General features: G+C 38.8%; 2 pseudogenes; both read left to right on the top strand.

The window, feature by feature from the left end:
- LOC148721247 (QRFP-like peptide receptor) overlaps positions 1–16,135 on the top strand; it is a 68,773-nt pseudogene extending 52,638 nt beyond the window's left edge.
- Positions 16,136–16,670: 535 nt separating this feature from the next.
- Positions 16,671–21,185, top strand: LOC148721246 (QRFP-like peptide receptor; annotated as a pseudogene).
- The last annotated feature ends 968 nt before the right edge of the window (positions 21,186–22,153 follow it).

Raw genomic sequence — 22,153 nt, 5'->3', positions numbered from 1 at the left:
CCAAAAATCATGTTTCCCATATTCTTCATCTTGTTGCTCGCAAATAATTTGTTGTAAAATGAATTCGGCAAATGTTGAACGTACTGTAAAATTTGAATAAAGGCTGATAGTTTCGAAAGAAACTGTTTGGGGCTGCGTCGGTGGGGGTTACGAAATAATTTGGATATATCAACAAAGTTGAAATGGTAAATTGGCCACCTTAAGTGGCCAATTTACTGGTGGCCAATTTACCATTTCAACTTTGTAAAATTTGAAGGTTATTTCATACCATCCAAAGGAGAAAACTATTTGTCTTGATTGGAGTAATTTGTTATACCTAGCAACACTGGAAGTTTGTGTGAATATTTCAAGGCTTTGTTATGTTAATAAGGATAATAATAATCTATAATAATAAATTTTTAAATAGTACTCAGACTTGAACCAGGACATAATTATAGGAAAATCTTACTTTTCCTTCTGCAGGTATCAGAGAAGCCAAAACGGCGAGAACGAAGCAGTAGAATGCAAAGAGCATGTTCCCAGAAATGGCCCGTTATAATTTTCTCGAGTCAGGCAATTTGAGCTAGCTGAAATTTAATCTGCGCTCAAATACACCTCATTCTTTTTTATTTATAAAGTTGTCAAGGGTCATTGTTATGGCTCTTGACCCTTGGTATGTTGAGTTGGAGAACCCAATGCAGCCGTTCTTAGCGTTCAGCGCGCTAAAAGTTGTTTGTATTTTCGATCAAAGTGTGAGGAAATATGCTTAGTAATGTTAGATCGTAGTTGTACCTTTTTATTCAGCGGTCGCCACATGTACCTGTTCAGACACACAAGGTACTCGAGTACCATACCGTAAAAACGACATTTGGTAAATTCTCGCTTGTGCAACTTGAAGTTTGTTTGAATCTTTTCTTCTTTGGAAGCTTCGCTAACATGGTTTGTGTATTGAGATTACTCTGCGTTTACGATTTTAATTTACGAATTGAGCAGTATAAGCCCTCAAGGATTTCATGGTAATTCAAACTCCCAAGTTTACAAGGCTAAAGAGCCAACCAAGGGGAAATATACATTAAATTTAATTTTACAGGTATTTGTATAGTTTCTCTTTACGTTTTCTGAAAGCTTAACCGTCAGTCGTCCTTTGGATCCTCGGTTAACCATTGGTGCTACAAGTACTTTTATATTTATCTATTATGCCAAAAAAAAAAAATTAAAATTAGCCTGACCAACATTTCTCTACAAGTGGTTAAATGAGTGCGAAAAAAATTTGAACGTTCCCTCTTACTTTTTCTAACGCTTTTTTGTCAAAAATCTGCTATCCGGGTTTGCATGCCGACCAAGGCAGGAGTAAAAAAACATCGCCATGCTTTGAAAACTTTATCTACAGTCACAAAGACACGCGGGAGGTTGCAAGACTTGTCAAGGAGTTACAAACAAATCCCGATGTTTTGCTAGATTTGACTAAGCTCACAAAGACCAGCAGTGTGAAGTGGTCAAATTGACTTTTTCACCTCCAGGATCTAAAATTTAACTCTTCTTATTGGTTATCATAAATTTCTTTGTGGGCTAGTCATGGGAATCTTTCATGGTTAAATCCAAACAATATCCTTACTTGGAAGTTATCTTCCATCTCAACACCAGTTTGTTGATAGTGTGTTCAAATGCAAACTATATACCCTTGCAACACTGGATAGTAAGAGAGTTTGAAAACCCACATAATGGGAAAAAAATCACGTTTGAAACAAGCTCTTCGTCAGAGATTTCAATTTTTTCTTCTACTCAAGAGAGGCCGTAGTTCACCTCCACATCTCCCATGCATACTTTATTATTATTTCATCAATTTTCAATTCAGCCTTTCACATTTTTTAAAATAAACTTAGAAGCAAAATAACTTGGAAAGTGTTAAACTTGTATGCTACGCATGTAAAACATGCGTAGCATACAAGTTATCATTGATTTCCCGTCAGCAAATCAATGATAAGTCATTAGCAAACCGCGTAAGCTATCACGATACTCGCAAGAATATCGTCTAAATTAATGGCGATGTACCTGAATACGAGTGTCCATCGCCAATGTATCCCTCTCTGCAAGTACAGTGATAGGAGCCCACGGTGTGTTGGTATAGTATCCATTGCCGTCACAAGCATTGTTTCCACTGATGCATTCATCTTGATCTGGTCAGTTCAAGAGAAAGGAAGAAGTCATGATTTCATAAATGTTAATAAAGCAGAGAAATAGCCTTACACACTACTAAATTGACAATCATTGCCATAAAACAAGAAGTAATTGTCTCCCAGCAAAATAGACCGTGTTTACCAGCAATATAGGAAAAATAACTTTTTTTTTCAAATTCTATCAAAATTTAGTTCAGTTTGAGATTGTCAAACTCCTGCGTATTTTTGCCTTTAAGCTTTTTACTCAGTGAAACGGAAACATAGAGCGGAAACTGTGCAATGCATGATTATTCACGAGTTTTTATATATTGAAGCAACCAAGAGTACTATAAAAATAATAGACAACGCAAGCAGTGGCTTAACTATGATTTACCTTCCAAATACATATCACAGTAAACCAGAACTGCCTTCCCAGTGCTAGATGGATCCAGCCAGTATTTGTTGCTTCAGGTGGCTTTCCCTTCGCTTGCTTTAATTTCACGGCATGAACGTGCTGGTAACTCCGGAATCGAACCCAAGGGAGCTGAATGGGTAAAAATGTTGGAAAACATAAGGTATGTTAAATTGCGTTCATCGAAAGGGGAATAAGAACTAATTGCACAAAAATACGAGTTTTGAATCCCACTCACTTGTATGTCCTCCTTCGATTGACAAAGCTTAAAAGCTCGGTTAAGCTGTCCCCCTACCCCCATGGATAGGTAGGTACCCTCCCTCATAAGCTTTACTAGATTAGCTTCTTCTAACACTTTAAAAGGTAAATAAACCAATAATTTCTCGTTTTACACACACACGAAAGTTGTCTTTGTCTCTCTCTAGAAAAATTATAGAGTTATATATTCTTTATATAATACCATAAGAGATCGGAAAAGGCGGACTGTAAGCAGCCGTCGAGCTTATGTTCAAAATATTTTTCTATTTCAATATTAAAATATCTTTATTGGAATCCCAATTATATACACATGCATACTCTTTCTAGAAAACGTCTGTTTGACATTGTTTGCATACACAAATTATCGTAATCTTTGCTTGTGTTAAAAATATCCATGATTATTATTCGACAAGGTGGTTAGCTTAGTACTTATCTCCTCCGTTCAAACGGCGAATATAAAACCACGCTAGGTCTGAACGGAAATTCTCAGGTCTTGCGTCCTTTGTGCGGTTGTTTAATTCACAGAACTGTTCTTTTTTGTTGAAATTATAGCTCTGGCAGGTAATTTCCCTTTCACATAAGATATCACAGATATGAGGAGCTGCCACCGCCATTTTATTGAAAATGAAACCTCTGAGAGCCATGCCACGAATATTAATTTCTGACCTGCATTGATCCTCAGCGGTCACAAGGTTGAGGAACATAACACAGACAAGAAAATAAAAAAATCCCCACAGCATTATTCCTGAAAAACGGAAATCATAGATAGGTCTGGGTATCAACGAACGAACTTTTATCTTAAGGCTGACTAAGAACAGTGGATAGTTAGAGCAACAGCTCTAACCCCTAACCCTAACCCTAGGACTTGAGCAGAGTTTTGAAAAATTAAGAGGTAGAACTGCGCAAATTTATGCTGTTTTTAAACATGTGTAAAATTTGGCATGAATGAGCAGACATAAAATGGAACGAGTAGATGCCCCAGCAAAATCTGTGGCGCTTTTGTTGAGAGAAAAGGTGAATAGCGAAATAAGAACCAAAAATGGAAAATGTCTCTGTCATTTTTTTTACCTTATGGCCTTAATTCCTGGTACCAATGAAATTTATAAATTTCTCACCCGTTCAGCATTGTAAGAAACACGATTTGCGCGAGAAATAGGAGAGTTTTCGAAACAAAGTAAAGTTCCATTTAGGAATCCGTCTTTGGTGCAATGTTGTCTTTTGTATAAACTCATAGTGTATAAACCCATAGTGTCTTAGTGGTCGATTCCAATGACATTTATTTGCCGTCAGTTGAATTGAATTCTCTTCGTATTCTTTAAGCGAAAGATGAGCTAATAGACAGCATTACCATATTAGCTTCTGTGTGATTAATTCGAGCGACGTTCTGTTAAGTTTTCGAATATCTTCTCGATTTAAATAGTTTCAAAAAGTCAAACTCATGGTCTTCTTTCTTCGGGCAATGTCGAAAACGCATTGCACAAGAATTGATCACAAAAAAGAAACTTGTGGAGCTGGCAGTTGTGCACTGAATAAAGAATCCGGCTGTTTTCAGCCCTTTCAGGTTGTGGCGTTGCTAAGGTTAATAACTTCAAAAGCATCGCTTTTTAGGTTTGCAATGGCATTTCTTCAAGACAGTGAATTAAGTATTGGATCGCTTGGCGTTAAATTAAAATATTATCACAAATGATTCAAACTCCCCTAAAACAGAACAACAGAGTTCTATATAGTTAAAGTTTGGAATTTGCAAAAAGTCCGTCGCATGAAGTAGCCTCAATTCCAGTTTTCGATCGTACTATTCTTAAAAGTTTTATCGATCCTTAGGACGCCAAATTTGTCGAGGTGGCATATTTCGTCAATGAGGTGTACTCTTTTAAGTGTTCCTTCCAAAATAGTCTAATAAACGGAGTGTGAGGGTGTTACCTGTAAAGGGGTCTAACTCGCTTGTCTTCACTAGTCGGTACCGGCCTGGACGTAATCTAAACATCTTTAAGGTGAAAGAATATTTGAATAGTCGATTTTCACATTTTAAACATTGCTTGGACAACGCCTTTTGTGAAAGTTGAAATAATCTGCTCATATAATTTTCTGGGCTCCGGTCTGTCCTAAATTGAGGACATGTTTTTCCTAAATAAATATATTTCCAGCTGTTTTTATTAATAACCTCGAGCATTTTTCTCAATCAGACATTTTTCGTAATAATAACTGACCACAAGATTGCCTTTTATTATGAAAACTTATATGGAAAGAAAAAAAGAAGCTAATTAATGCCCCCTGCGACTCATACACTTTTTTTAGAAAACTAATGCACCCAACCAAAGACTTAAGAACAAAATAGAGTAGAAGATAATCACCCCTACAAGGTGTTTTTTGGCAAAGTGAATTCAATCCTACTGTCAGGGCTCAATTGAAGATCACGTTGGTGAAGAACCCTTACTAGAAACATAGTTAATCGATTAACTATGCTAGAAAACAAACCCCTTATGTGGCAAGTTATCGGTGGTTTGTAACCAATCTGTAGAGACACAGGTAACAATGGTGAAAAGAACAAATGATGGTGGACGAACAAGTGGAGCTAATGAGATATCTATTGTTTACGTCCACCAACAGGGCGGCAATGACGTGACGTGCAAACTACCTACACATGACAGTTTGTAATGACTGGCATGTGATCTCTTCAGTGGTGCCAAATCAAAACTACTGAACGCATGAGACTTGCTGCCATCAACGTCAGGTAAATGTCCATTGGTCCCATGAGAATTTAACATTTTATTGCGAAACTTTAGAAAGGCTGTGTCAGGCAGAGCCATTTCAGTTAAGTTCCAACAAGCCTTTCGGCGTTTTTTTCAAAACCAAAGGTCTACCAATAGTCGTCTTGTCCATTGTGCGGCATGGAAGAGCCGAAAATGTTCATGGACATCATTGCAGAGACAGAAAACTTGCATAGAGAGCATCGTAGACGTGCCTATTTTTTCTAAACTTTCATTTAGGCTACCCCAAAATTATAACCGTTTCTAATCTCATTACTGCGAAAAAATTGGTTGCAAACTGAATACATGAACTTCCTGAATTAGCTTCTTGCGATCCACTAACCCGCTGAAAAAATTTGAATACAGAAGCTTGTATATGAATATATGTGAACTGACAATTAAGAAAAAGAGGCCTATTTTCTTTTTTCTTTGCAAACTTCAGTATCCGCTAAACCATGATGAAGGAGTTACTTACTCTTCTGCAAGTTAGCTGAGAGGTTATCATTTTGAAATTTCTGTGTAATTTCCCTGCCAGGCGGTAACCCTGAAAGGTTACAAAAGAAGCACACAGGCCTACCATTAAAAATTATCTTAAAAGGAAGGTTTAAATTCATTCGCATCATATTTGTACAATACGTTTACAAATGCTTCCTCTTTCTAGTTCAGTTTTTTTCATGTACGCGCTGATTATGGAGGGTCTCAATGGGATGATGGCTTTTACAGCTAAAGGTTAACGTTTTGACCATCTTACGTTTAACGCCGTTTTTTTCTGCTACGGTTGACAGAACTATTAAAAATTGATTTTAATTATGTTTGAAATGTACGACTCAACCGTGTAGTTAATCTACTTGCCAAAGAAAAGGCAAATTAACTAATCGCGATTATTGTATGGTAAATCTACTATCTTGATTACTGAAAAAAGGACAGTTGGATTAGGGCAATGAAAGGAGTCACTTGATAAATGAATAGCTCTACCTTAGGCAACTTGACACGCCGGTAATCGGGAAAGCAAAAGGAAGTTCTACCGATGGTGTTCACAGGGCCTGTGCGACTCCTGCCATTCGCTAGCTCTTTTAAATCTTCTGCCCTCAAAGTTAAGCTCTTATTAGGATATCTCTTAATGACTTTCCTTTGCGATGTGATACTAAGGGTTAGTTTTAGGATGTCCTATCTCATCCGTATGTTCTTGAGGTTTGGCAAAGCCGGATGAGCTTGTGTTACCGGAGGCAATATTTTTCTTCTTTCCGCGCGCTATTTTCTTTTTTTTTTTAGTAAAATTTCTCTCCCGCAGAAGATAACTGCAGATATGTTCCTCAATGTAAAGTCTTGCATTGCACTTGCAAGTAAATGAATCACAGCGTAAGTTATGTCCCTATTAACAGAAAGTACCGCAGCAGTACTATCTTTTAGATACACCAGTAATAAAATTTTCTTAAATTCTATAAATTGCATGACTCTAAATGGTGCTTTGATTGAGCTTATTTTAAATCATGATTAGTTATGATTCTAGATCGTGTATCGTAATTAGTAATTGATAGTTAATCGTTGTTGACGTCTGTCTTCGAGGAGCCTCCTTCGAGGAAAGTCGATAAAGTATGTATTGATTTATATGTATTTAGGTTCAAGTAGTTACCACCAGAGATATATCAGTTAGGCCCGTTTCAAACGTCGAACTTTACATGTGCCGAACCTACTAATTAGGTTCGGCACATGTAAAGTTCGACGTTTCAATAAATTAGGATCGACGCTTTTGTATTAGGGTCGACTCTGCCGTTCTATTCGACTGAGCTTGTCGAGTAGAACGGCAAAAGATCTACTTCGATTCATGCGTCGATCTTCACAGGTGCCGATCTTAATGCATACATTATAAATATATTAAATTTGTAATTTTTTCCCCACAATCCCACTACCTTTTAGGTAGTTGCCATGCGCATAAGATTACATTCGATGTGAGATGGGGTTGACAGGCCTACACGACTTCTCAGCGCGTGTTTAGAATAGCCTATTCAAAGTTTTGCCCTCACGAGTATGTCTTTGAGCGACCGTCCTCTTTTGTAAGATACGAGGGGCAGTCTTTTGTATATTTCGCTCAGTAGTGGTTGTATTTCTATTAAATGCCAGTTTCTCATGAGAATTTGCTTTAGGTTTGGCACTGATGGTTGGTATTGTGTAACAAAAGGCAAGATTCGTTGGTTCGTCTTCTGTTTCTATTGAAGAGCTAGTTTCTTGTTTTTGAAATTCACCTCTGAGAGGGTTGTGTTAATGAGGTCCTCTGGGTAGCCTCTCTTCAGCAAATGCGCTTTGAAACTTGCGATTTTCTCCTCGAATATTGTTTGAGAGGAGTTTGTTCTGAGAAGTCTAAGGGCCTCCCCTTTTATGAAGCCTTTTTTAACTCCTTGAGGGTGACAGGAACTATAATGTGCATAATGAAATGTCTCAGTTTGTTTAAAAGGAGTACGCACATCAAGGACTGCGTCTTTTTCGAATCGTTCGCTTTGTAGATGTAGGTGTCCAAGAATGTTGTTTCCTTATCGGAAATCTCAGCCGTAAATTTTATTGTTGGATGATGATGGTTAGCTCAATTGGTAGGGTGCCGGAATGTTGTGCGGGAGGTCGAGGGTTCAAGCCCAAGCAGGACCAACACTCAAGGTCTTAAAATAATTGAGAAGAATTTGCTGCCTTTCTATAACATCAAGAAATGGTTAGATATTCTAGTCTTCTCGGATAGGGACGAATGAATGGAGGTCCCATCTCCTGCAAGGTTGGGGTAAGAGACGTTAATTTCCCACGCACGAGATTACTGTGTGATGGATGTCCTCCCCTGGGGTGGTTTGGGTGGGTTTATTAGAGGGCCATGTGTTAGAAAACTCTTTACTGGGTTAATCATGCATCTGCCCTCTCGAAATAAAGAATATTGTATTGTAAAGAACATTGTATTGTATTGTATTGACCGAGAAATCCGAAATGTTTTCTTGAATCTTGCCTCCGAATAGTTGTTCCGAGCATTCTTCCACCATCCAGCGCTTCTCCTCAACCGACGACAGGAGCGAGACACAGGAATGATGTTGTTTCGTTGTGATGAAATAAACAACACAACAAGAAAACAGGCATTCAAAACTCTCCTCCTCTGAGCAACTAGCTGGTTTAACGCCATTTGCATGTTAAGGCGCCTTCTTCTTCCTTCACGGATGGCATTAGCGATGAGAAACTCTTCCGAGTTGTTTCTCGCGCGATTTTCCGAAAACTCCGCCATGTTGAATCCTCTTGGGTTCATATTAGTAACCGCTGACCGTAACGGTTTTAATTTGTTGTTGCGCCATTTTCGATGAGCCTCGTCTTTCGCGACAGGCAGCTTAAAAATTCCTATTCCCTTCGATCGTCTGCACGATCCGCAGCCAAGGACGGAGCAGTTGACCCTTGGCATCACTTACGAATCCTCTTAAGATAATATTTCAGTTAGATTATTTTCAGATCATCCGTAAAAAAAGAATAAACTGGAAGCACTTTGTGCAGCTTCGCGGTCACGTGACATGCCATGAACCAACACAAAGAGTTCCATCGTTTGAAGTTCGCCGGCTTTCATAACCAGTTCCCTCTATTAACTGACGTCTGAATCAACTGTCGAACTTAATTATTTGGGTCGACCCAAATAGGTATTAGGTTCGGCACATGTAGAGTTCGACGTTTGAACCGGGCCTTAGAGGCTCATTGTAGGTTTTAGGCTGAATATTTCCTAATAAAGAGTTCATTATTCCTCTCTATTGATAGGTCACGAGTAAGTTTTAAAATGTTTCTAGAATACTTGATCTTGAGTACTTTAATGATTCCTCAATCTTCCTGTCCATAACACATATCTTATAGTCATGCAGCCAACATTGAGCTGTTTATCGTTGTATTTTCAGAACTATGAACAGGTTGGAAAAAGGAAAAAGAGAAAACCTAGAAGAACTGAGGCGAATTTTAACAAATGTCTATTTGAGTTGTTCAAATATTACTCAATAATTTCAAGATGTCTATTTGAGTTGTTCAAATATTACTCAATAATTTCAAGATATCAACAAAGTTGAAATGGTAAATCACAGGCAGCCCAAGCTCACTACTGGAAAAGCGGATGTGACTCTTACCGTGTTGCGCAACGTTTTATATTTATAAAGGTTTTTATGGGATGTTATCGATTTGCCTTAAAAGAGAGAAAAAAATGTCTTGTTTTGAAAAAAATGGGCTTACCTTATTGCCTTGTTGTTTTCTTTGTTGATTCCTAGCGTCTCAGGCCATTTTCAAGCGTTTTCGGCGAGTTAGCGCTATGTTGGTGTTCAACTGCTAAAAGGCCGGAAACCTATTTTAAAAGTGTCCGTCGCCCGAAGCGAATAATTCCGCCAAAAAATTACCACCAGTCTCGATTCCTCCAGAAAATCAAAGCAGAGATGTTGCAGTTCCATTTCCATTCACTCGATTCCCAATTCCTCCCACAGATCTTTCACTAGCGATGCTTTTATCTCCAGATCGACAAACAAACCAGTTAGCTCCTCTGGTCCCCTCGAGAGGTTTTGTCAAGAAACCAGTGTTGTAGCCACGGGTACACAAAAACCAATGGTGTAGCCATGGGTACCAAAATGGGACCTAGCTATGCCAATCTTTTTGTAGGTTTTGTCGAACACTACTAAAACGGCTCCAAACCTGAACTCTACGGTCGCTACATCGACGACTGCATCGGCGCCACCTCCTCTACCAGAGAGGAGCTGACTCAATTCATAACCGCAGTCAATTCTTTTCACCCGGCTCTGAAAGAGACATCAAAGTTTCAATTGAAGGCAACGGTTTATGCACTAGTGTGTATAACAAACCTACAGACTCGCATAATTACTTGTTGTATTCGTCTTCGCATCCATCTCACGTTAAGAACTCCATTCCTTTCTCTCAGTTTCTAAGACTTCGTCGTTTATGTAGCGATGACTCTGATTTCCACCACAAATCAGAGTCAATGTGCCAGTTATTCGATAAACGTGGTTACCCTGATTCTGTCGTTCAAGCGGGTTACCACCGCGCCCAACTTATTGATCGACATTCAGCACTACAAACGTCACAAAAGGAAGATTCCGACCGCATTCCATTCACCCTCACAACAAATCCGTTAAATCCATCATTCTTAAAAACTTTAAATTACTTCAAAACGATCCAGGGACAAGCACTATCTTTTCGCAGCCTCCGCTCATTTCATTCAAACGCGACAAAAACGTAGGTAATTTTTTGGTCAGAAGTTCTTTTCAGACTAATGACCAACCAGGCACTTTTAAATGCGCTCGTGCACGATGCAAAATGCGTCCTTTCATTCACAACACTGAGAAAATATCGGGACCCAAACGATCCATTAAGATCACCGATCACTTCACGTGCACCTCCGCCAATGTAATCTACTGCATAACTTGCACTTATTGCAAAAAGATTTACATCGGCGAAACAGGCAGAAGACTAGGTGACCGATTCCGAGAACACCTTCGCGACGTGGAGAGGAATGACAAGGACACATCGAAACCAGTCGCTAGACATTTTAACTTGCCTAATCATTCCAAGCAACATATCGCAATCTGCGGTCTTTCCCAGTTACACTTAGGTAGCACGGAAACCCGTAAACTCTTGAACAAAAGCTCATCTTTCAAACCGGCAGTCTAAATCCCACAGGTATCAACGAACGCTTTTCATTCCACTAATTTATTCGTGTTTTTCTCGTTGCCATGTTCCCACCAATCACGTAGCTCCATTTTCTGCCTTTAAAAGCACACACAAACCACAATTCCTCTATTCGCTCGGACGAAGGGCTAACGCTCGAAACGTCAGCTATTATAATCGTGAGGGTGGCCAATTTACCATTTCAACTTTGTTGATTTATTGAAATTATCTCGTTACCCCCACCGACGCAGCCCCAAACAGTTTCTTGAGAAACTATCAGCCTTTATTCATAAATATTACTCAGTTTTAATAGACCGGTCCAGCTTGTCTGTTAAAGTGGGGCGTAACGATTATTGTTCCACAGAAATATGTTTGTATTTTTTATCAGGGAAACAGTACATTGTACTTAATTGACAATCATGGCCACACAACACAACAGAATTTTAATATTTTCTTTCAATTAAATGGACAATGCCTGCAATATTGAAGCAAGAATGTTTTTCAAACTTTCATCAAAATTCAGTTTAGTTTCAGCTTGTCCGTTGGTGCGACTTTTTGCCCTTTTTGGCTTTTTTATGAAAAGCGGGAACCACAGAACAAAGTTGCCGCTGAATTCTCAACTAGTGCATGATGAAAATTTTCAATTCATGCTGCACCGAAGAAGATTGATCTAAAGAATCGACGAATTTAACAAAGAAGGAAACCAGAAGTGACTTAAAACAATGTGATTAACCTTCCAAATACATATCACAATAAACCAGAACTGCTTTCCCAGTGCCAGATGGATCCAGCCAGTAGTTGCTACTTGCAATGTCTTTCCTTTCGCTTGCTTTTATCTCATGGCATGAACGAGCTGCTAACTCCGAAATCGAACCCAAGGGAGCTGGTATAGGATAAATATGTGAAAACAAAGTATTCGTAGGTGTGTTCGAATTCCTTTCACTTGAATGTCCTTCTTTGGCTGAGAATGGTTAAACTCTCTGTCAGACATCAAGCTGACCTTGAGAGGCGGGGTCCTCTCACTCATAAGCCCACTGTTTAAGGCTTTTAGTTATTTTTTTTTACGGAAAGCGCGGAAGATCAGAAAATGTTGGCTGTTTGTAAAGTGGGAAGTATGACTAAAATATGTCTAACTATCATTTAAAATGCTTGGTCAAGTACTTACCTCTTCCGTTCAAACGGCGAATATAAAACCACGCTGGATCTACGGAGCGGAAATTCTCAGCTCTTGCGTCCTTTGTGCGGTTGTTTAATTCACAGATCTGTTCTTTTCTGTTGAAATTATAGCTCTGGTAGGTAACTTCTCTTTCACATAAAATATCACAGATATCAGGAGCTACTACTGTCATTCTCTTGGAAACAAAACCTTTGAGAGCTATGCCACGAATGTTTACTTCTGTCCTGCATTGATCCTCAGAGGTTGCAAGGTTGGTGAACAAAACACAGACAAGAAAATAAGTAAATCTCCAAAGCATTTCTCCTGAAAAACAAAATTCGTAAGGAGGTCCGGGTTTTACGTGTACGACATCAAAGGGCGAACTTTTTCTTTTGTTAAGGCTGACAGTAAACCTTTCTCCTGTGGCTGTCTCTTCTTAATAGACATACGGTCGAACAGACCTTATACTTCATTCAGCCTTCAAGAGATTTGCTTTGTCTGATTTTGAAATTTTCTTGAACCAACACATCACGGCCTGGATTTTTATTCTAACGTTCCGTTTGTTTAATCACAGGTTATGTAAACCGTAGATCGCTTTTTTTTTTTTTATACTTAGAAGAAAAAGGCATTTCTGACCTATTGATTTCATGGTATGCACAATCTCTAGAAATTCGTTCACTAAAAAAGCTATCGTCTTTTTCGAATCACATGTCAATCGTCATCATCATAGTTACTGTGGTCAAAATGTTTGGACTCACTGGGCTGAGCCTCGTGGGTCCACAACATTTTCACCAATGAGATAACGAAATTGTTTTCGATAAGAGTACACGCTGATTTGTTAAACTTTTATCGGGATAGCGCAAATAATTTGCATGCTATTTCAGTTTCAAAAAAGCGCTAATTTTCCTTCTGTGATACAGTTTATGGTCACCGACGGCTTGTAGCTTGCGTCTTCATCGACCGGATTTGTCAACTGGTTTGGCGGCTCAGATTTCAACACCTGTCAAGTACTGCCTTCTCTCAAAATCGTTAAAAGGGAGAATTTTCGAGCAGGATATAACCTACTTACTCACAGAACAATCTGTTTTTCTCATTAATAAGAGCCACTTTGCTTACCTTACATACCAAGTACTGACAGCTGCCTATTGACTATTCTTTATCAGGATGACAGCAGAAACAACAGAGTTCCGTTTCCTAATTCAATTCGTTATCATATTATTTTCAAATCCCTTGTTATTTTACTTTTAATGGAAAAGTGAAAGTTTAGTATTTTCCAGCTACGGGCTGTATTGTTCAAAATTATCAGCCAGTGTCTTATTTCTAAAATTTCCAAGCTAGTTACATTTTGCTTCAGAAGAGGCTATTTTGAGGATCGTCCCCGTTGGGCATTATTGAGCCATCGAGCGGGATCCAAAAGTCGAAAATGGGGTTTTTGGATACCGTTGTAGAAACAGAAAATGTTTTTCCTCTTTTGGTTGCTAAAAGCCACATTACCCTTACATTATATCCTTTGTAGTCTTCTCATTTCCATAACATGTGTCGTAAAATAACTTCAAAATATGTGAACATCTAACAAAATCTGTACGAGCTTATCTTATTGCAGTCCAAGGGGAAAACATTTTTAAATTAAATAATTCATATATCCAATACTAGTAGAATAAGTTCGCTTGAATATTTCAAGGCTTAGCTGTGTAAATAAAGATAGAAAAAAAAGGAAAATAATGCTTTCGCAAACTTTGGAATAGTAATTAGACGTGAGCAAGGACACAGCTCCTAGAAGGAGAATCTCACCTTGTCCTGTCTGGTATTAGGGAAGCTAAAACGGCGAAAACGAAGCAGTAGAATACATGTACCATGTTCTCCCGTTATAATTCGAACCACCACAGTAAGGTTTTCTAATTTGAGTAGCACCTCAGATAATTATAAATTGGGACAGCTGAAGTTTAATCTACGTTCAAATACGCGACCCTATTTATTGAATTATGATGTAAGGCTTTCAGTGGTTGTCAGAATTGATCATAAATTAGTTCCGCTGGGATGCAGTTGGTTGGTGAAACTCGATTATTCATAATGTGTATTAATGGCCTTTTATTTCAATTTGTAGAGGAAGATGTCCTCTTTGTGTTTTCCTAGTTTGGCTTAAGTAATCCAAATAACCCTCTAAGCGATACATGACAGGAATCAGTAAACGAGCCGCTACATCACATTTCTGGTTTTTAAGTTGGCGCATTTTACAGATATCAGTAATGATGACCACGCACGAGATTACTGCGTGATGGATGTCCTCCCCTGGGGTGGGATGGGTGGGATTTATTGGGTGGACTACTCGCATGGATCGCATATGTTCCGTTCTAGTCCTACCCTACTGCGATAATGCAGTGGAAAATGGTTAGAAAAACTCCCCATATGGGAAAAGAATGCATTATGTACAAAAATTACATTTACGTCAACAACTGTAAATTAAACCTTTTAAGGTTAAACTACAAAGAAGCGGTTTATTTCAGCTACACTTCTTAACAGACACTAATGTAGTGAACCATTAGGTTTATTTTGCATGTTTCGGCCGAGCACCAGCGTACAATAATGAAGGAACACATACTCAAAAACATTGCATTTTCAGTAATCGTTATCAAAGCACACGACAAAAAGACATACCGAGAGCTTAGCAACCACTAACAAACATCGTGGTTAGAACGGTGGCCAGAAAAAACTGCTGTAAAATACCCCGTAGGGAAAAAGAGACAGGAAATCTGGGTAGGAACTAGGCACAAGCTCAGGTAACCTTCCTACTAGGCTATATGCATACTTACAAAAAATAAATAAATAAATAAACTTAGCAATAGCTGAGAAGGTGTAGGTCTAGAATGATTGCCCACGTGTAATCACAAGTTTTAATACTCGTATCACTATACCCATAATACATCTATACTCAAGGACCCAGGCCCTTGCCCTGTTCCTCTCGTGCCGCAGAAATATTTAATTTCCGGCTTATTCGTTGGCACTCAAACGCCAGAAATTCCATTTTTTTCGAGGAAAGGCATCATGGTTGATTTGATAAAACAAAGCAAATAGAAACAGAAAGTAGCCCCTTGTCATACAGTCAGGTTCCTTTACTGTAAGTTGATGAAAATCCACGGAAAGAAATTATGTCCCAAGTTCCTTAGGTTGCTTTAATGAAACTTTTGCAAATCTTTTTTAGACTGCCTTCGGGTCTTTTATTAATTTCAGGCAAAATTCTTATTGGCACATCCTCTCCTACTGCATGGGAATGGTATGAAAAGTTAATCGAGGGACAAACTGCCTGTTATAGGGACAGCCGTGAACGGAAAAGTTGAAAAAAAGTCTTGATCGTCACAATCATATTGGCCATAGCTTTTGAGCTGACACTACTAACTCTTTCTTTCTACGAAAACGCGCCACTTTGATGATCATGACAGTCAGTGTCATATTTGCAATTTGTTGGGCAGCAGAGTCAGTTGAATACGTGTTAAGATTCCTAGCGACTCCCAACATCACGTTTGTCCATATCACTATCGTTGACATGATGGTGTTGCTTAATTCAGCTGTCAACCCCTTCGTGTATGCTCTCCTGAACCATCAGTTTAGACAAAAGAGCAGGGGAGTGATGTGCTGCACGAGTTCTGTGATAAAACCCAGGCCTCGGGCTGAAACTGGAACAGAGGAAAGTGTTGCCAATGAGACTAAGCTTTCGGTTTTTAAACAGCAGACGACACATGAGAGTCTGGATGGGGTTAACTGACAACTGACAAATGGCCAAAATTTTAACTGACAACTGACAAATCGCTGAAAATCTAACTGACGACTGACATTTGTGGTGGGCTTTTACTGATAGCTTACAAAAGACCGGATCGCCCTAAATATCCTAAAAACTGGAACTACATATCACTAGGAGTACGCCAGATCCCTGGTCTAACAGAATTGTCCAGCAAATATGGCCTAGGAGATTTTGATGTTGAACTTTACCACATGGCTCGAATTTCCTCAAGCTTAGAAGTTGAACTACTTCTAAAGAACAACTCGAGATCTTAAGCTTGTTAAGAAATCAAAATACTTTGAATTTGAAGACAGGCTAGGATAGCGTTCATTGACTCAGGAGACTCTGAACGCAAGTTCGTGGCATCTGTTCTGTAGAGAAGACTTTATTCGTATCGAATGTTGCTACAGGTTGCTTTAAACTAGCATCGGGACTCACTGGTACTGTGTCGTTCTTACAGTCCTTGGAAGTCTCTAGAGCAGGTTTTGGTCTCAGAACCCAAAGCATAGAGAAAGCACACATGTCTCTTCAAGATACCGCAGACAAAGTATCGTATGCAAATGACAACATCGCAAAGACCGTTTCTGAGGTGAAACAACGGTATAGTATAAAGGAAACCACAGCAACCAATGACCCTAAATAAACTTTGTCTAATAAAATTCGAGGCTCACTAAAACTTCCCGAAGGAATACGCCGCCTGCACAACAGCATAGTTTCAATTAGCAACGATAATCTCGAAGACATTGAATTGTGCACGTTGCTCACAACAGCTGTGGAGAATCCACAGGCAATTTCATATTTTAAGCATAAGACTTTCACCGCATTATTCTCAAGACTTTGGGATAATTACCAAGGAGTCGCTGAAGAGAGTAACAAAATGAGCAGCCAAGTATTTTACTCATGAAAAATCCAACTATCCTGTCCCTCAGACGACGGAGTTTGCAAATGTCAATTTTATGCGACCTCTGCCTTCAGAAGAAATCAACCCCGAGACTGAAAGTGTTATGAAAGAATTTGCAGAGAAGTAACGTCCCTCGCCGGAGGCAAAGGACAGTTCGGGTGGAAACTACGAAGGATAAGGAAGGGGCTTTACCACCGGCCGTGTACACGAAGCAACAAGACTCCACCAAAGTGGACTTGTTAGCCGAGTGAGGGAACGATTTTCAGCCAGTAGGGTTCAGCAGCGACAAACGAGCCGACTGTATCGTTGAAGTGGAAGTTGCTGAGGTGCAAACATATGCAAACGAATATGACACGGACTCAGAAGACGACCAATTCGCGCCCATTTTCGCTTGGATTTCTAAAATGATCCTACAGTAGATATCTCTAATAACCTAATTGGAAAGTAGACAAAGGAACATTCCTTTCAAGATTATTTCATCGGAGTCAATCGCAATCGACGCATTATAAAACAAAACATAAAAACATAATATTGTGCTTGAGGACTCTTCAAAAGTTTGTTTTCCTTCTGAAGATCTCCTTTCTAACATTTTGACCGGCTAAGACGGTTGAAAAGAAATGTTTCAATTTTGCACACGGGCGTACAGAAGTTTGTGTGCAGAAGGGTGATAATTTAACCTAAACACCCTTCAAACAAAGACTGAAAGTCACTTGGGATATCTTGGAATTACTTTATTCCAGAATTGAGAAAAAGGAGCTCTTACTTTATCAATTTTCGACTTAATTTTTGAATTTATGCTATGGGCAGTTTTTGGCCAAAAATAGGGTCGGAAAGTAATAATAAACTCGCCAAGTTAATTATTAACAGTCATTTAACTGACAACTGACAAATGGCCGAAATTTTAACTGACAACTGACATTTGTACCCCCCCAATCCAGACCCTCACACATGACTCAGGAGCCATTACGTTGGTTAATCTTTTGCTTCAGAGAAAGATCGCTAAGCGAGGAATCTTGTTGTTGTTTACAGCATCTATGGATCATCGTCAGGTTAAATTGAAAATCTTGTGAGCCCATTCAAGTGTTTAATCCCTTTTATCATCTGAAAGAAAGCTATCGTTTCATTTAATGAGCAAGATTTGAGCAATCCTAGAGCATCAATATTATCTGTAAAGTGCATTAGAACCTGTAAGTAATTGCAATTTCGCAGTCGAAAAAAACATAAATCAAAATGCATGGCTAGAAAAAAAATATCACTTAAAGAAAAAATCTAGTAGCTGGCAAATCACTTAAGCAAGGATAGATATAAGCTAATTATTTGTTATCCTTCTATTCGGAATTCAATATATTTGTGTTAACGGACGGAGCCCCAACTGCATGCAGCAGCTTTTGGAATAACATAATCGTTGCATTCGCAGGCATTACATCAAGCAGCGACTTTTCTAGCGAAAAGTTTTCTTGCTAAAATATTTTTACAAGTACAGTATAGACTGAACTTGTAAACAATGTGATATAAGATAAGTTGTTGACAGTCAAATTTACTGTATTTTGCGCATTTCTAAAGGCTGTGCGATTTATTGAAGGACAACATCCGAAGTCTTCCTGTAGACTAATGGCAAATGCGGGTTTTAAAGTCGAAGGTCATCTAAAAGTGAATCACAGAATAAAAAACGAGAGCACGTGATCAGGGCTGAGTTAATAAGTAACTATAGCAGATGCTTGTATTATTCTGCGATTGGACTGTATCCAATACCTCACTACACGCAACGTGTGAATTTCTCTAAAAATCATACGTGTAACGAAACCAGGACCCTCGCTTGTCTACCGTCCTCCATTGTAGAGATAATTCCATATTGTCATGATTAAGAGAATGATCAAATAGCATCTTAGGGCTACCAGTATCGCGTTTAGTTCTAAACACCCACTAGTTGAAATTGAATGAACTTGAACTTAAATAAGTTCGTTTACTCGTAATTTAGAATCAGTCTTTTAAACATAAAGTTGTTTCGAAAAAATGATGATTATCTTACTTAATATCTTCTTAATAACCATTTTGACCTTTTTGAGTTCACTCTTTGATTCCAAAGGATTCCGATAAATTATTTACTGGTGAACCTAGCTATTTCCGATATCCTGTTTGCAATACTCATCACACCAAGGATTGTCCTTAGCTTCAATATAACTCACCCGGTTGGAAATGCAGGCTCAGTTCTTTGCAAGTTGGTGACAGGTGGGAATCTGGCTTGGCTTCCTGGAACTACCTCAGTTGTTACTTTGGTGGCGATTGCTGTTGCACGATATTATACTATGCTTTATTCACTGGATCCAAATAAAAAACTGACCCTCCGTATGCTTGAGGTGAGTCAAAGCATTACCCGTCGACCTACCAAGTGAACGGGCTGACTGCCCTCTCTCGCAGGCTATTCAGGATAAATTATGAGGGGTTATGTTCTACCAGCATGTTTGTCTGTTCTAATGTGCAATTTATGTTATACTTGATGAGCTTACAGTTGTTACTAAAAGTGAATCGAAATCAAGCGATATTTGTTTATTTAAAATCTTTTTCATTTGTGAACTCAAATGGGGTTACATCTGGACTACGTACCTTAGTACACTGGGACTCACAGTCATTCCTTACACATTTACGTTCATATATACATTGGACTAGATCATTAATTATAACATAACCAAAGTAAAGCGCGCGCTCTGATTGGTCAATTCAGCGTCCCCCATTTGCCCATGGGTGTACCCTGCTGACGTGAGCAAATGCAAAGACTATTTTTCCGCGCGCGCTTGTATTTTCTGGTCGCGTAAGATTTGTTAAATAAAAGGGAACTCTTTAGCTACAATGTATCAATGTCATGTTATAAAACAAATGGTAAACACCACAGCGCACACTATTGAGTTATGGCTGCACTTGGGAGGTTTGCTAAGCACTCAAGAAGCTAGAGTCGCCTCGAGCGACTCTTACGCTTCTTTCGTGCTTAGCAAACCTCCCAAGTACAGCCATAACTCAATAGTGTGCGCTGTGGTGTTTACCATTTGTTAAAAATTTCGCAGAATGATACAAACAAGGGATACTTCATTTCTGCATTTGAAAGAAAACAAATTGATTCAAGGAGTAGAAGAGGTCGGAATTTGATTCTATTCTATGAGTATTCATGACCGCTGTGGAGATGTAAATTAAATAAATCAGTGAATAAAAACAACTGGGATGAAAGTATTCCCTTTGAAATTAAGGATTGAAATACTTCCAATCCTCCTTTTAGGTGATCATCCTTAGTTCCTGGGTGTTCTCAGTAATTTTCAACCTACCAAAATATTTTGCCCGTACCTTTGATGACAAGAAAAAACACTGTGTGCAAACCTGGGCTAAAGAGTGGATGATCACAGCTTATTGCTTATCCTGGTTGGTCCTGGTCGTGGTTGCTGTTGGCATAATGATTTTGTTATACTCTAAAGTAGTGTACACACTATGGTACAAAGCTGATGATGGCAACCATCTAAACTATCAACAACGAGTGAGCTCCTAATTACCGCAAGTTATATTTGGAATAGTCAAACCAATAAGCTTAGCTTAGGCCTTTTTTATCATCATAAGATGGTTCTCAAGGAAAACAGAATTAGCTGAGTTTTCATAATTCGGCACAAACGCTCGAAGAACCTGAATGACAAGCCTATTGATACAATTATCGTCCTTGCAATTAACAGAAAAAAAAAACCTAATTGGCTGATCAGGATTAAGGCGGGTATTGACAGTTGTACAGGAAAGCTTCTCAGCTGAAATTTTTCTCAGACTATTCACAGAGTGTGTTGAAGGTGAGGAAACGCATCACATTGATGGTCATAACAATCAGTGTCATATTTGCAGTTTGTTGGGGAGCAGAGTCAGTAGAATACGTCTTAAGATTTCTCACGAATCTGAAAATCAGCTTCGTCCACATAGCCACCGTTGACATGATGGCGTTGGTTCAATTCAGCTGTGAACCCCTTTGTTTATTCCCTCCTAAACCATCAGTTCAGAAAGAAGATCAGGGGAGTAATGGGTGGCACGAGTCCTGTGGTGATAGCCAAGCCTCGGAGCGGGACTGGCACTGATGAGGAAGGTTTTACTGACGAAAATAAAGGATTTTAAAAAGTACAGCGCAGACCAAAAAAAGTAAGTATAACATACAGAAACTTCTTAAGTGAGTTACTTCCTCCCGTTCACCTTTTACAGTCAGGTTTCGAAATAATTTCTTTCTAGGAATCAAGACCATATCTCGAAGCATAGTTAGTAGAGTCCCCTCTACTAACTATGCTCGAAGGCTCCTAGTTGCCCATCAAAAAGCCATAGTGAAATCTGGACTATGAGATCCTGCGAGACTTGGTGGACGCCCTGTATCAAAATATTTACTATAATAACAAAACCGGTAAGTGCGGATTTCTCCATTCAAGGTGGAAGCGAATATCAGAATGAAGCCCTTCTGTTGATGATACAATGTAAGACAGTCAGATGTGTCACTCACACATTTTCAGCCACAAAATTCAAAAGGCAAGATGTAGCCACTCTGTCTGCAACCATATCTATTAGAATCTTATGAAGTTCGTTAGAAGTCTCTCATAAACAGAGCCTGTAGAAGGGAATCAAAAGGGTTAAATTTAACTAACCAATAGGATAGCATTAATTAGTTAATTTGGTTAGGCAGGGGATGTTAAAGAACCCACTCACGAGATTACTGTGATGTGGTCTGGCCTGTTTACTGGGAATTGGGGGGAAGGGAGCGTCTTCAAATAAGTTTCCTTCGATTGTTTGTAAACTGCTGATGCATTCCGGCCAAAGTTCCCCGAAAAGCTTAGTGATGCGCATTTGATCATATCCACATGTTAATTTGTGCGATATAAATAATAAATTATTATAAATATTAAATTATTGTTGTTATTATTATTAGTATTATTATTATTATTACTATTATAGCAACTGACTCTTAGATTGAGAATCTAACCTTGTTTTCATTACGTTAATTACTAAAAACCTGTAATCTATTGATTGCAACTAGGAAGGGTTTCAAAAGTGTTCCTCTGAAATTTACTTTGGCTTCTGTTCTCTTTTTTCAAGTTTAC

The sequence above is a fragment of the Stylophora pistillata genome, chromosome 10 (assembly GCF_964205215.1).
Source record: "Stylophora pistillata chromosome 10, jaStyPist1.2, whole genome shotgun sequence".
NCBI lineage: Eukaryota > Metazoa > Cnidaria > Anthozoa > Scleractinia > Pocilloporidae > Stylophora > Stylophora pistillata.
Note: the sequence above shows the minus strand (reverse complement) of the source record. Positions and strands in the feature narration are given on the sequence as shown.